The following is a 14,417-nucleotide window of genomic DNA, read 5'->3' as shown; positions in this document are numbered from 1 at the left end:
GTCATCGGCAGCTGGTAGCGTCACCTCCTTTTCATTAGATTGTTCTCTGGGTTTCAAAGACTAGTGACCTTGTAACTCACATTACACAGCCTTAAAATTGCACATAAAAGTTTGCTGTGGAAGAGTAGCAAATGTAAGATAAATTGAGAAGGTTAGGGGAAAACTGTGCTAAGAGCTTCTCATAAATGAATTCTCATCCTAAAAGCACAGCGATTTCTGCAAGTGACAAATTGACTTGAGATTGCGCTTTGCATTTTTAAGTAATGTGTGGTAGGGTCATTCCATTTGTGTTTAAGCTAGAGGTCACTTGTGTTTTTTGTCTAATAGTGTAGAAAAGAGAGCTGTGTATGTGGATATTTTACTTTTATTTTGTAAGTGCATTGTGTCTGTGGTTCAGTCAACAATGAGATTCTGTGTGTTGAGGCAGGCTGGCGTGTAAAAGGTGTCTGTACCCAGGGCTTAGGGCCAGCGCATTTTCGGAAAGGAATATTTGTGCTTTGAAAACTTCTTATAAAGATTCTTATTCTGACTTGAATTACTCTTTCACTCCAGTAGGGTCACTGCAAAGGACATCAAGATTCAGTAATTTCAGTTTCCTGGCACTGGGTGGGTAGAAAAGGTGTGAGGGAGTGGGGTGGTTGTTCGTTCTGTCAAAGTCAGAGTTTTGAGTATGACCATTAACTTTAAGTAGGTGACTCCCTGTTTCTATCAGGCATGTGCGTATTAATGTCATTTGGGCTTTCACTTTGAGCTAGTGACTCCATATTTCTACACAAATATGCATATTAATGTCATTTAGACCTTTTTGTCATTTAGTATCTGTATTGATTTTAGGGTTTATACATGTGTAATTTGTTGAACAGTAGTGTGAACACAGAGAAGAGGGTTCCTGCCTGGCATTCTTAAAGTCTGTCTAGTGAGACCTGATTGATCATGGGAAGCTCTTCTTTCTTCAAGTCACTGATGTCAGTAGTAGGGGTTTAGACTCAGTAATTAATACTAATATCTTTGCCCTCTGTATCTTTCTATTGAGGTTTTCATTTTCCTTCTTTGGTCTGTGGCCACATTGCATTTTTTGCTCCAGGATCTTATTTTGTTGGGCAGAGACAGTGGGCATGATGTTAGCTGATTGCCTCAGATGCTGGCTGGTGTAGACTTCACTTTTCAAAGTCGGAGTGCCAGTACTCCAAGATCACCTTTTTTACTTGAATGAGATTTGTTTGTGTCTTGACCTCAGGGGACTTAATTGGGTGCAGATGCAGAGAAGAGAGATGAGGGGCGGGTGCGAGGTTCAGGAGCTCCAGGGCCATGTTCCAAATAGGTGAACTTGACATTTCTTGGAAGAAGCAGAATAGGTTGAGATATTTCAGGATGGGAGAGAGCCTGAAGCAAAGCAGGCCTAGATCTAGATTTCCCTGGATTACCTTTTACCACAGATTCTTGTAAGAAAAACAAACCAGCCAACCCAGGCCCCTGAATCTGTGCTTCCTAGAGCGGAAACTAGTATCATAGAACCTGTTTGCGTCGACATAAGGAAGGCAAATCCGTTTCAGCAGCATGTCAGTCACCTGACCCAGAAACCACGTATGACTTGATGGGTATTTTGAGGTTGTGTATTCACCTGTCTGGACAGTTAAGGAGTCTGGACATATGGAAGGTTAGGAAATAACTTGTGTGGTGTTAAAAGCTTACTGTTTATTGTAAAACATATTACATTTACGTTAGAGTCCAGTGACTTAGGTTTTGACTTCAAAATAGCTTTGCCTTAGTAACAAATACTATACGATTTCACTGCTGTGGAATTTAAGAAACAAATGCGCAAAGGAAAGGAAGAGACAAAGCAAGAAAAAGACCCTTACCTACAGAGAACCCACTGATGGTTCCCAGAGGGGAGGTGGGGGGATGGGTTAAGCAGGTGAGGGGGATTCAGGACGGCACTTGTGATGAGCAGCGATGTTGTACGGAAGTGTGCAATCACTGTATTGTACTCCTGAAACGAATACACTGTATTACAATACTGGAAATAAAATTTAGAAAACTAGCTTTGGCGTAATAATTGAAACAAGGCTTTTCCTTGCCAGCTGGCTTTTATTCTGTGTTTGAGGCCATGATCTTTTTGGTATTGTTTTAATAGAGATAAAATGTACATAATACAAACACTGTGAGTATTTTTTGTCAAGAGAATTTAAGAAAGGTTAATTGACTCAACACTTGGTTCATTTATTTGAATTCAGTGGCTGATAGGCCAGGAGGATATAAAGCTAGGTCCTTGCCTTCAAGGAGATCACAGCCTCCTAAGGGGATGAAGACATAAACAAATATTAAGAGAGGCACGTACAAGGTGCCCTGGGGCTGTGAAGGATGTTTATTGGACTTTCCTTCCTGAGCCTGCCTCTGAAAATGGTGGCGTCTTTTCCTCTTGCTCTATTTTTTGTAGCAACTTGTCTCACTTTGTTGTCTTAATGTTTTCTGCTAGGGATTTCATTTGAAGGTTAGAATTTTGTCAGCTTTTTCATACTTCTGAATATTTCTTGCTTCTAAGACTCCAAGAAAGAAGTGTGAGTGGTGATGCCCCGTGTTGGTCTGTTTCTAAGAATTATAAAGCATGCCCTTGATATAACTTGATATAAAAGTTGATATAAAAAAGATATTGTTGGATGCTGGAGTGTAAACTGAGATTCTGCCAAACTTATCTTTCCTGTAAGAAAACTCCAGATCTGTTTGGTTACTTAAGCCAGTCCTATATTATATGTATTTCTGTCTTTATGGTATGTTTCAGCCACATCTCCTCCCAAAACGCCAAGCCAGAAAGAGTCTATTCCTGTCTTCTTTTCTTTGAAGTTTCCTGAAACTTTATATCTCTTATTCTTTTTTTGTTGTTGTTAACTGAAATCTCTTGCATGTTTGCAAATGGTAATAGCAGTGCCTTTTCCTTTTATACCTGTAAATGAGGGATTAAGTGGACAATACTTACAAAGATCTCTAGAATTCTTAGAGAAAGGACTAAATAAAATGAAATAGTATTATGCAAGGTGAATAAATTATTTTCTGGTATTAAGCTGAGTTTTATTAAGGTGAATTTTTCTCAGTGCTAATCTGTCTCTCTGGCTTCTCTTTTTATAGTNTCTTAAATTTAATACTCTGGCTTCTCTTTTTATAGTTAATGCTTTTAGACTCCTTCACTTCTGTATTCTAAGGCATTTCTGAAGTGGCACAATTGTCATTTTTTCCCTTAATTTTATAAAGTACGGTATCTTTTAAATGTTACTTTAATTATTTTTTTTTTTTTAAAGATTTTTTATTTATTTATTCGACAGAGATAGAGACAGCCAGCGAGAGAGGGAACACAAGCAGGCGGAGTGGGAGAGGAAGAAGCAGGCTCATAGCCGAAGAGCCTGATGCGGGGCTCGATCCCATAACGCCGAGATCACGCCCTGAGCCGAAGGCAGACGCTCAACCGCTGTGCCACCCAGGCGCCCCTTTAAATGTTACTTTAAAAAATTCTTTCATGCCTCTTCCTTGGCCCATGAAATATAAAAATTGACTTCAGTTCACTTCACTTTCATAATTTTATTTCATTAAAATCTTGCAACATTTTGGTCAAGTGCTACCATATAATTTTCATAGCTAAATTTTAAACCTTAACCAGAGTTGTATTTTACCTCTCTCTCTCTGAATTGCTTAAAGGGCAAACTTACCTGGTTACACTTTCCAGTTTTACAGAGAGGTCCTTTTCCTCCTTTCAGTATCTGGACAGCTGAGAAAGGCAAGGGAACACTCAACAGACTGGTTGAAGAGAGGAGAAATTTGTCCAGTGCCCTGGAATTTGCTTCCTCCCTGGTGTGAAAGCTTGTTTTTGTGGCCTACAAAGTGACGTTGTGTAGAAATGTGAAGGTGTTTACTCTGGCCTTGACCAAGGTGAGATTTCGAGGTGGGAGATTCGAGCTCCGTGTCGGAGGTGGTTTGGAACTTGACCAGTCTGCCAGTTCTGTTAGCTCTCATTGAAGCCAGGACGGAATGGAGGAGCTGTCATTTCACAACTCATATTATAGTTCTACAATCTTTTTCCTTTTGCTTGATGTATTTTAAGCAGTTGAATACATTTTCCATAAATTTTATTGCCTTCCATTTATCTTTGAATAGAAGCCAATGAGAGAAATATTTAGGAGGTTATGAGCAACAATAGAACGAACTGTTAGAAAAGTCCTTTTGTGGCATTCCTCAAGTGTGTGCTGGTGGAAAATGATTGTAATTTGATAGGGAAATGTTGGAAGATGATTTTATTTACTATTTAGAAATACCATAAATGAGCCTTGCTTTTTAAATTCGCAGGTTCAAAACATTTAGTTAGGCCTCACTAGCTCAATCTTTGCTCATTATGCTTTACATTGATGGAATTAAATGGGACACATTGTGATGTTGGATCAGCTCCACGGTTCTAAAATACAGAGTTTGATTGAATTCTGAAAAAAATTAAAGACACTGTTTAATATCAGAAATGGAGATTGGTGAGATTTTGTTTTTGGCCTGAAGTTGGTTCAAGAAAGTGTCCCAGTGATAGAAGAGGGAACGAACATGAAGAATAGCTACCTGTAAATTGCTTTAAAACCAAAAAGGATTCTTAGACTTTGAAAGAGCAAGTAATTTTTCAAAGCCACGTCCTGGGTGCCTGTCCTGACTGTAAAATGGCTAGTGTGTAGGGCGAGTGCATGTCTAGTTCTTATATCTGTCAGCACCAGTAGTGAACACGTGTTTCATGAAGCATCTGCTTTGATCTTCTGGATATCCAAGGACATATGTGGGGGAGGGTCAGCGTTTTGGGATGCTTGCGTGAGGTTCATGGGTATTGAGAGAGGAGAGCTGCCCCAATAAAATGCCCATAATTTTCTTTTTGTCTTTTTTAAAATTTAAATTCAATTGATGAACGTATTATTAGTTTCAGAAGTAGAGTTCATTGATTCATCAGTTGCATATAACACCCAGTGCTCATTACATCCCGGGCCCTTCTTAATGTCCGTCACCACCCTTCTCCCCTCCAGCAACCCTCAGTTTGTTTCCTTTGGTTAAGAATCTCTTATGGTTTGTCTCCGTCTCTGATTTCATCTTGTTTTATTTTTCCCTCCTTCTTCTATGGTCCTCTGTTTTGTTTCTTAAATTCCACATATGAGTGAAATCATATGATAATTGTCTTTTCTCTGATCAACTTATTTTGCTTAGCATAATACCTTTTGTTTCCATCCACATTGTTGCAAATGGCAAGATTTCATTTTTTGATGGCTGAGTAATATTCCATTGTATATTGTATATATATATACACTTCTTTATCCATTCATCTGTCAATGGACTTCTGGGCTCTTTCCATAGTTTGGCTATTGTGGACATTGCTGCTATAAACATTGGGGTCCAGGTGCCCCTTTGGGTCACTGTATCTTTGGGGTAAATACCCAGTAGTGCAATTGCTGGGTTGTAGGGGAGCTCTATTATTAAGTTTTTGAGGAGCCTCCATACTGTTTTCCAGAATGGCTGTACCAGCTTGCATTCCCACCAGCAATAGAAGAGGGTTCTCCTTTCTCTGCCCATAATTTTTAAGGAATTCTCTGGAGGCCATCTTCTGGTTCTTTTGCTTATCTTATACAAGGACCGTCTACAGTTTTCCTCTCACTTTCAGTGGAGTCAGTAACTTGTGATTTAGTGTTCATAAGATTATATGAGCATTTTCTGTGGCCTAAAATCATCTGTCATTTATTTTAGTGGTTAAGGGTAGGGAATTGAAAGTTAGACTTGGGCTTCAGGCGCAGCTTGGCCACTGCATGATTTTAGTTACATGATCTCTTTGAGCTTTAGTTTCCTGTCTATAAAATGGGTATTCATGGGGAGCCTGGTTGGCTCAGTCCGTGGAGCTTACTACTTTTGATCTCTGGGTCATGAGTTTGGGCCCCACGTTGGGTATAGAGATTACTTTAAAAAAAAAAAGGTATTCATTCATTCATGTGTTCATTCATTTGGTTATTAAGTAATTTCCGTGTGCCAGGCCTGTTCTTGGTGCTGGGAAGTAAGCAGTGATCAAAGCAGATAAAACCCTGCGTTTGTGGAGCTTATATTCTACAGGGAGAAATGCAATATAAATTAATAGAAATGAAATGTATTTTAGATAGAAACAATTGCTCCAAGGAAAAATGAAAAATTGGGGTAGAATGACACGATTAGAAGGTGGTTTCTTTCTATGTGGGGCAGATAGGGAAGGCCCCTGTACTGAGGTGACGTGGAAGCAGAGACATAAATGGAGAGAGGAATGATACATGAAGGTATCTGGAGAGAGATGATCTCAGGGAATAGCAGGTCTGGCAGGTGCTGCCCCAGCCCTGAGGTGAGAGCAAGCAGTGTGCGTTTGAGGAGCAGTGGGGAGGACAGCAGGAGTCCAGCGAGTGAGGGCTAGAGCAGCCATGATGGTAATACCCACCTTGTCAGGTTGCCTACAGAATTGAGTGAGAAAACACATTCAGTATGTACTTTGCACATGTTAAAAGAATAATATACCATGGCACATGAGGATTGTTTTAGGAATGCAGGAAGGATCCAGTAGTATGACGTTCATTATCTTATTAAATGTCAGTAACAAAAATCATATTTTTATGGAAAAGCCATCTGTTAAAATTCAGTATAACTTTTGATCTAAAACTCCTCAAAATAGAGTAGAAATGTCGTTAGCGAAATAAGTTACATCCGTCTCAAATCAAAAACCATGGGGGAGAACATCCCTATGGAAGTCAGGAACACAGTAGGAATGCCCACTATTTTCAGTGTTTATTAATGGTGTTTTGGAATCACAAGTCAAGATAGTTGGACAAGAGAAAGAAAATAAAGTTATAAAGGTATAAAACCCAGAAAGGTAATAAATATTATTTACAAATGATAGGAATATATGACTAGAATAAAAACTAATTATATAGATAATATATAAATGTGCCTGGATACCAAGATAATATGTCAATATTTATAGCTTTCATATACACCAGCAATGACTAATTTGAAGATATAGTGGAAGAAAAGACTGTTAGCATAAAAAAGGATAAACTACCCAAGAAAAACTTAAGAAATATATACGATGTATATGAAGGCACTTAATGCTCTTGAGGGATACAGAAAAGATATGAAGAGGCCTGTCCTGTTCTTGGATATAAAGATGCCAGTTCTCCTTAAATTAATGTGTGTGTTTGATGTAGTTTCAGTGAAAATAACAGCAGGATTTTTTTTTTTTGTGTGTGGGAGTTACTAAACAAGCTTATTCTATGTTCATATGAAAAAATAAGCACAAATAGCTAGGACAGTTCTGAAAAAGACATTAAAGCATATTGTAAGGTGGGGTGCCTTGGTGGCTCAGTTGGTTAAACGTCCAACTCTTGGTCTTAGCTCAGGTCTTGATCAGGGTGGTGAGTTCAAGCCCCGAGAGCCTACTTAAAAACAAAACAAAACAAAACAAAACACATTGTAAGTCTACAATTATTGAAACATTGTATTACCAAACACCATATTTAGCATATGATAAAGATGGCCTTTCAGATTAATTGGGGAAAGATGCTATGTTCAATAGATAGTAGTAGGATAAGCAGGTAGTCATCTGGGGTGAAAAAGCTATTTAGAGCAGTACCTCAGATGTTAAGCCAAAAGCTATGTAAAACAGAAATTTAAAAAAAATGTTCTAGAAGACAGCATGAGAAATTTTATCATCTTTGAGTACATAGGGCCTTTCTATGTAAGACAGAAAACTGAAAAGCCTTAAAGGATTGAAAACTTGATTACCACCCCCCCCAAAAAAAAACTAACTGAAAAAATCCTGGATAAGGAAAGTCAGAGAACAAGAAAATTGGGGAAAATGTTTGCTTTTCATATCACAAAGGGGGACTAATTTTTCTAATAAAGAGCTCCTACAAATCCGTAAGAAAAAGTCCAGCCTTTCAGTTTAGACAAATGGACAAAGGAATCAAAGTCTTCTGGAAGGGAAATGACAGTGGCTTCTACACATATGAGAAGATGCTTAATCCACTCATTAAAGGAGACGTGCATGTGACAACTCTGTGGAAGTACCATTTACCACTATTAGATGGAATTATAACCTACACTGTAGAGAGTGTGAATGCAACACAGTGGCCTCTTCAGTGGGCCATTTGGCAAAAGCCTGTATCCTTTGATTAGGAACTTCGGTTCTAAAAATTTATCCTAGATGTGAATACGTTCTCTGAGGTATACTATATATTCGTGTGTACTATGAATGTATCTTACATGTACATACGTACTACATGCATGAGAAAACGATTTATGTACAAGATAATTATCGTAGGAGAGTTTATACTGGTTAAAGATCGGAAACAGCCGAAATACTCATCCTTGGCACCTGAATAAATACATTGTTACATCTGTAGGTTAGAAACCATGCAGTCATAAAAAATACCAGCGACTCTCTTTATGTATTGTTTTGCAAAAATTGCCAGGGTATGTTTGGTGAAAAATGTAAGGTATAGAACAGTGTATATGTTTATTTGTGTTAAGGTGTTTTGCTTGTTTATGAATAGACGCAGCCTTTGGGGAGTGTAATTTGAATTTGAATATACCCCTACCCCTTCTCCAAAAAAATTGCATTTAGCACAATGTCTTGTGCTTATTAGCAGTTATTACACATTGTTGTTGGTGGTGATTTTCGTTATAGTTACAGGGTTCCTTTATGTCATGAGTTGATTTTTAAGTTGGGTCTGGAAGAGGAAGCCCATCTTGCTATAAATGTTGCCTAATGAGGGTCATACTCATGTTGTTCATCAAAAATGCTGTATGTGCTTCCTGCAGTATGTTTCTTGGAGGATGTCAGTACAAGCTCCGCAAACCAAAGATGTCAAATAAAATTGGGGAGTGTTCCATTTACAACTAAGCAGGCTTCTTTCCTGCAGGTTTTCTTAGAGCTTAATACGCATAATGTGCTTTGTGAATATTCAAGAGGGATATTTAGAATGCCATGTTTTCCGAATTTATTTGAATGCGGAACTTGAAACGTCAGTGGTTACTACTTTTTTTTTTTTCTTTAAGAGATGTCTTTTGAGTAGTTGTCACTTTGGGAAACAGCACTTCAATACTTGGATTTTGGTTTTGTTCACCTTCATTATTCATTTTAATAAACTTGTAGTTTTGATTCATTTCCAAGATGCCTGTCATCTCTCCCTGCCTGCTTTTCCTCTTCTGTGATATGCTGCAACTCACTAATTTGTTTCCAGGTTGAGACCTGCCCGAAGTCATCCAACTTACGCTGGGTTTCTCGGGTAAAGAATCGACTCTATAAAACTAATGCAAAATCTCAGGGATTGATTGAATGGAAATTGAAAATTGAAGCTTGATTTGATTCAGTTTTTCCCAAAGCTTTAAAAGTTTTGCTCTTTGGGGAAAGGAATAAAATCAACTTAATGGGTAGAATAGTTGAGGAATTGTGAGCTTAATGTGAAGAAGGTCACATCACTGTGGGTCAGAAGACAGGGGATCTCCACTGTCTTCACATTTTCCAGCTGTTTGCTCTTGAATAGGGCCCTTAGCCTCTTGTGGTTCATTTTAATCATCTGTGAAATTCAGGGATTGGGTTTAAGTGCATCCATTTTAAGGCTGTTATTATATGCTTAATGGAATCAGTGAAGATTGTAGGACCATGTAGAATATTTTCTTCTACGTTACAGTTTCCACATGTGAATATAATCTATCTCAGGTCAGCTCTTTTGGAGAATGAAATTACTCAATAATTAGCTCATAGTCAGTTGCATGTGTTTGAATGAACTTGTTGAACTTTTTGAGACTTCTGTTTTGATTGATTGATTTAATTACCCTGCAGGAAAGCACTTGATTGTAACAGAGGTCAATTAATATAGTGCTCTGGATAAATCCACACCTCCTGTGTAAACCCCCTCATCTGTTTTACTGATTATAGGGAGAAATTTATGATGTGGATATTAATTATCTCCCCCCCCCCCCCCCCCCCCCCCGCGTGTTCATTTGATGGTTTTGCTGTGCTTTTTGTGTATTCCTGTCTATTAGCAGGTTTCTGAACTCAGCACAGCAGAGGTCTAAATTCATTGAATTTATGCCATCTGGAAGTGAGGTTTAAATTTTGTTCTTTTGTGGAAATTAGGGATGTGACATAGTTGTTACACAGAAGGAGTGTGAGCCTGAATTTGATTTTATTATATGGAGGTAGGACATTTTGTTAGAAGAATCTTGCCCTAGCAGAGATTTGAGTGTGACTGAGTTGTTAACTGCCAACTACCCCCTCATCCCCTACTTTTAAGCAGGAGAAATATTTTGTTTTTAAATGAGATGACAACCAAGAGAGTTATCAAGACTCAGTAAATTTTAAAAGAGTCCTTTCAATTTACCTGAGTTCTGTTTAACCCTGCTTTCCATGTCATTCTGTGCATTGCTGTCAAAGGAATCCCAAAGTGTTGCTGCCAGGGAATCATGATGGTAAAATAGAAGTGGTTCTTATTAAAGCCCTTTCCGATACACAGCGATGCCTTATTACCTAAGTAAAAGCATATGTGTGAGTGCCTAAAAATGTTGAGTGTAAGAGGACATATGATAATGGACACTAAGATGGGAGAAGTATTTCTCATGAATTAGAGATGCCCTTTCATAATTCAGCAGTCACGGAATGAAGAAAGGCTCGAAATCACCTGAAAAGCATCTGGAAGCAATCTGTAATTCTTAAGAGGCAGTAGAAGAGCCTGTATCTCTCCAGTACATGATGATAAAACTGTTCATATGGGATTATGGAAAAAGTAGCATTCTGTTCCTTGTAAAACCTCTTGTGATTAAATGCCCGAGATTTGATAATGAATTTAACTGCGATGTCCCAGATGCTTAATAAATGATTAATTGATTAGAGTGAAGAAGGCAGATTTGAAGGTACTGAAGGATTTTTTTTTTTTTTTGAGAAAGAGAGATTGTGCCCCCCAGCCAGGGGTGGGGGGTGCAGGGGGAGGGGCAGAGGGAGAGGGAGTGAGAGAAAATCTTAAGCAGGCTTCATGCCCAGTGTGGAGCCTGACGTGGGGCTCATCTCAAGACCCAGAAATCATGACCCCAGCCCCAATTAAGAGTTGGATGCTCAAGCACTGAGCCACCCATGCACCCCGAAATTTTGGTATTTTTAAACAACAAAAATTCAACTGAATAAATTTGAAGATCAAATTGGCCTTATTTCAACTGATTTATGAATCGGGCAGGATCCCATCTAGCAACAGAAAGGAGCTTCACAGAGCTGTAGAAGAGGAAAGGTTTTTAAAAGCAGAAAGGGGGCAGAAAAAGGAAATTATTAGCAAAAAAATGCATTGTTTCAAGCAAGGTTGTCTTCCTAAGGGAGATGGAAGGGGTCTATTAGGTGGGTTATCTCGCTAGTGCTGTTCAGCTAATTCCATGTTGGCTGGTTAAAGGATACATTCCTGGGGGGATGGTGGGCGGTTAAAATGCAATTAGGTTAGGTGTTGAGTCTTGGTTTGCTGACATAGGATTTAGCACAAGTGACTCCATTTTGGACCTGCTGTCTCCTTTTTAGGGATATGAAGAATTCATTTATTTGCATGTAAAATGTTGCCTTTTATTCTTCATGTCTGTTACTCATTCTTCTTGTGCCTGGTCACTACCACCACTGTGCCCAGTTTTAAAGGTTTAGGTCACACTGAGGTTGCCCTACCTTGACCTCCCCCCGCCATTTTTTTTCCCTTTCATGAAACATTTGTTACAAGAAAGGGTATTACATTCTAAGTCTTTGAGGCATCTGTAGGTCAAACACACACACGCGCACACACACACACTCCCCCACCCACAATCTCTGACAGTGACTTCCAAGAAGCCATCTTTTAATATATTGGTCTGTTGCAGAAAAATTATTGCATTAATGAGTGGCTCATTCTTGTTACACAGAGATATTGAAAAGATGTATTTGTCATACTAGACTCTGACTTGAATCACTCACCTTAACCCATCTAAGTTGGGGAAATAGTTTATCTAATACTTAGAACTATATCGAAACAAATTTCATCTTATTTCTTGCTTTTGCCTAAGTAGTTGTGATCATATGTAATTATAGCATTGTACTCTGCTTTTTTTTATATGATAATGGCATTTTCCATTTTATTATAAACTCATAAAAGTTTTTGATGGCTGACAAAATCATGTTTAAGTAAATTATGTTATGTAAAATTTACTTAACACTTTCCCAGTTATTGGGCATTTAAATGGTTTCCATGCTTTAAATTTAAGTGTGTATGTATGTGTGTGTGTGTGTGTATATATATATATATATTTTTTTCATTTTAAATCCATTGTAGCTATCATACAGTGTTATATTAGTTTCAGGTGCACAATGTGGTGATTCAACATGTCCATATAACACCGGCTGCTCATCAGGACAAGTGCCCTCCTTAATCCCCATTGGTGTGGTTTGAAGTGGTGGGGGGGGCACCTGGATGGCTCAGTTGGCTGAGTGTCCGACTCTTGGTTTCCGCGCAGGTCGTGATCTTGGGATCTTAGGATCAGGCCCCACGTCAGACTCCGAGCTCAGCAGGGGGAATTTGCTTGGGATTCTCCCTCTCCTTGTCCCTTTGCCCCTCCCCTCGTTCTCTCTCTCTAAAATAAATTAATCAATCTTTAAAAAAAATGAAATGGTTGGGTTTGTAGCCAACAGCCAAGAAAGAATTCTTTAGACATCTTTGGTGCAAAAAGGTAGCTTTATTAAAGCATGGAGAGGACTTTTTGCTTACAATTTCCTTTATGAGAAAGGTAAGTGTAGTCTGAGGAGAACCCACTAGGTATACCACAAATGGTAGTGAAGGAGAGGAGAGACAAACTAGAGACTCTTAGACTGGGTTTTGTAGTTTATTAACGGTTGCAGGACATTTTTTTATTCCTTTCTATAGATCTTGGAAGTCCTCTTCTGGGAGTTTCCAGCAGTGCCGAGTGTTGGAGAAATCTTTTCTGTCCCTTGGATACAGTGAAGAGAGCAAATACAGCTCAGCAGTAGGCTACTGAAGAGAGCAATCACAGGTAATGTCTTATTACTATTGATACGAGTTTAGTAATGGTCAACAACATGCTTTAAAAAAGCCTGTTTGAGCTCACACGTCCACGTCCACATTATGTTGTTCAAAACAGTTTTTTTTGAGAGGCTGTCCTCCACCCAAAACATCAGAATTTATTTATTTACTTTTTGCAATGGCGTCTTGATCCTCTGGTGGTATTCTCTGTGGTGGCAAATATCAACCTTGTTGGGGTGTGTTTGGGAAGTTGTCTAAACTCTTTTAGTGCTAGGGTGATGAATCTGGGGGGCTCTCATTTTGATGAACAACCAGAAGGTGCGATAATATAGTGAAAGCCATTTTCCTTTCTGTAATTTGTGTGTTTGAAGGCTTATAGACTGTATTGAAAGTTAATTCTAAGAAGAGGTGACTCTAGGTTTCAAACAATGGTAGTGTTGTTAAAATAAGCCATAGGGTTTGTAAGCTTACAGAGAAGCATGTGCTATTTATTTGACTATGTAAATGTTGGTATTCTTTCTTATTAAAATCAATCAATCAATCTGTCAGCTTTGTAGAAAGGGCTCCTGTGCTGATGAGGTTAAATAAGATGAGATCTAAACTTCCTTGTAAGGTATACCCCTGAGCCAGTGTAATTTGCATCTTACTGGTGGTGTGTTTTGCATTGTTACTCCAAGTGTTATTAGAGTGCTTGTTAAAAATACACATTAAAAATTCAAATTATTAGGTCCCCATCTAGCAAGTCAGAATCCGAATGCGAGTGGGAAGGGTTTGGGAATCTGCATTTTATGAGAGCGTTTGAAACCCCCAATGCAGTAAGGTCATATTTCTGTCTCATCTTTGTATTTTTTTTATGTAAAGGTGTTGCATCGTTATTTCCTTGATTTTTGCATTAAATAGCACAGGGATATGTTCTCAAGTAGCTTATTATTAGATCAAGTTGAGAATGTAATTGAATTAAAACTGTATTTTAACTTTATGTCTAAATTCAAAATGGATATATTTTTTCCTTAGATGCAAATGGATAAATCTGTTTTTCACATCTAGATGCCAAACACTAAATTTTATGAAATATCTGCTCTTCAGATTTGCTAGTAAGTTGTACCTCAGGTTTCTTACTCAAACGTGGATGGTCAAGAGGAGTGGATAAAGCATTGGAGGCCCCTGGAGTCTGTGCTACACTCACTCAGCATCCAGCCCAGTGTCTCCCCCCCCTTTTTTTTAAGATGTATTGATTTTTTATTTTACAGAGAGAGCGTGCGCACGTTTGGAGGGAGTGGGGGGGAGGGGGAGACGGAGACGGAGAGAGAGAATCTCAAGCACACTCCCCACTGAGCACAGAGCCCGACGGGGGTGGGG

General features: G+C 38.7%; 1 protein-coding gene across 4 annotated transcripts in view; it reads left to right on the top strand.

The window, feature by feature from the left end:
* The window catches only part of FAM160A1 (family with sequence similarity 160 member A1), a 229,704-nt gene that overhangs the window by 54,194 nt on the left and 161,093 nt on the right, over positions 1-14,417 (top strand). For all 4 annotated transcript variants that reach the window (XM_019808859.2, XM_034661528.1, XM_019808854.2 and 1 more), the window contains exon 2: positions 12,942-13,068. The gene's annotated coding sequence lies outside the window, so the exon portion shown is untranslated. The remainder of the gene's footprint in view (positions 1-12,941; positions 13,069-14,417) is intronic.

This window comes from Ailuropoda melanoleuca, chromosome 5 (assembly GCF_002007445.2).
Source record: "Ailuropoda melanoleuca isolate Jingjing chromosome 5, ASM200744v2, whole genome shotgun sequence".
NCBI classification, from domain to species: domain Eukaryota; kingdom Metazoa; phylum Chordata; class Mammalia; order Carnivora; family Ursidae; genus Ailuropoda; species Ailuropoda melanoleuca.
This window is presented reverse-complemented; position numbering and strand designations above follow the sequence as displayed.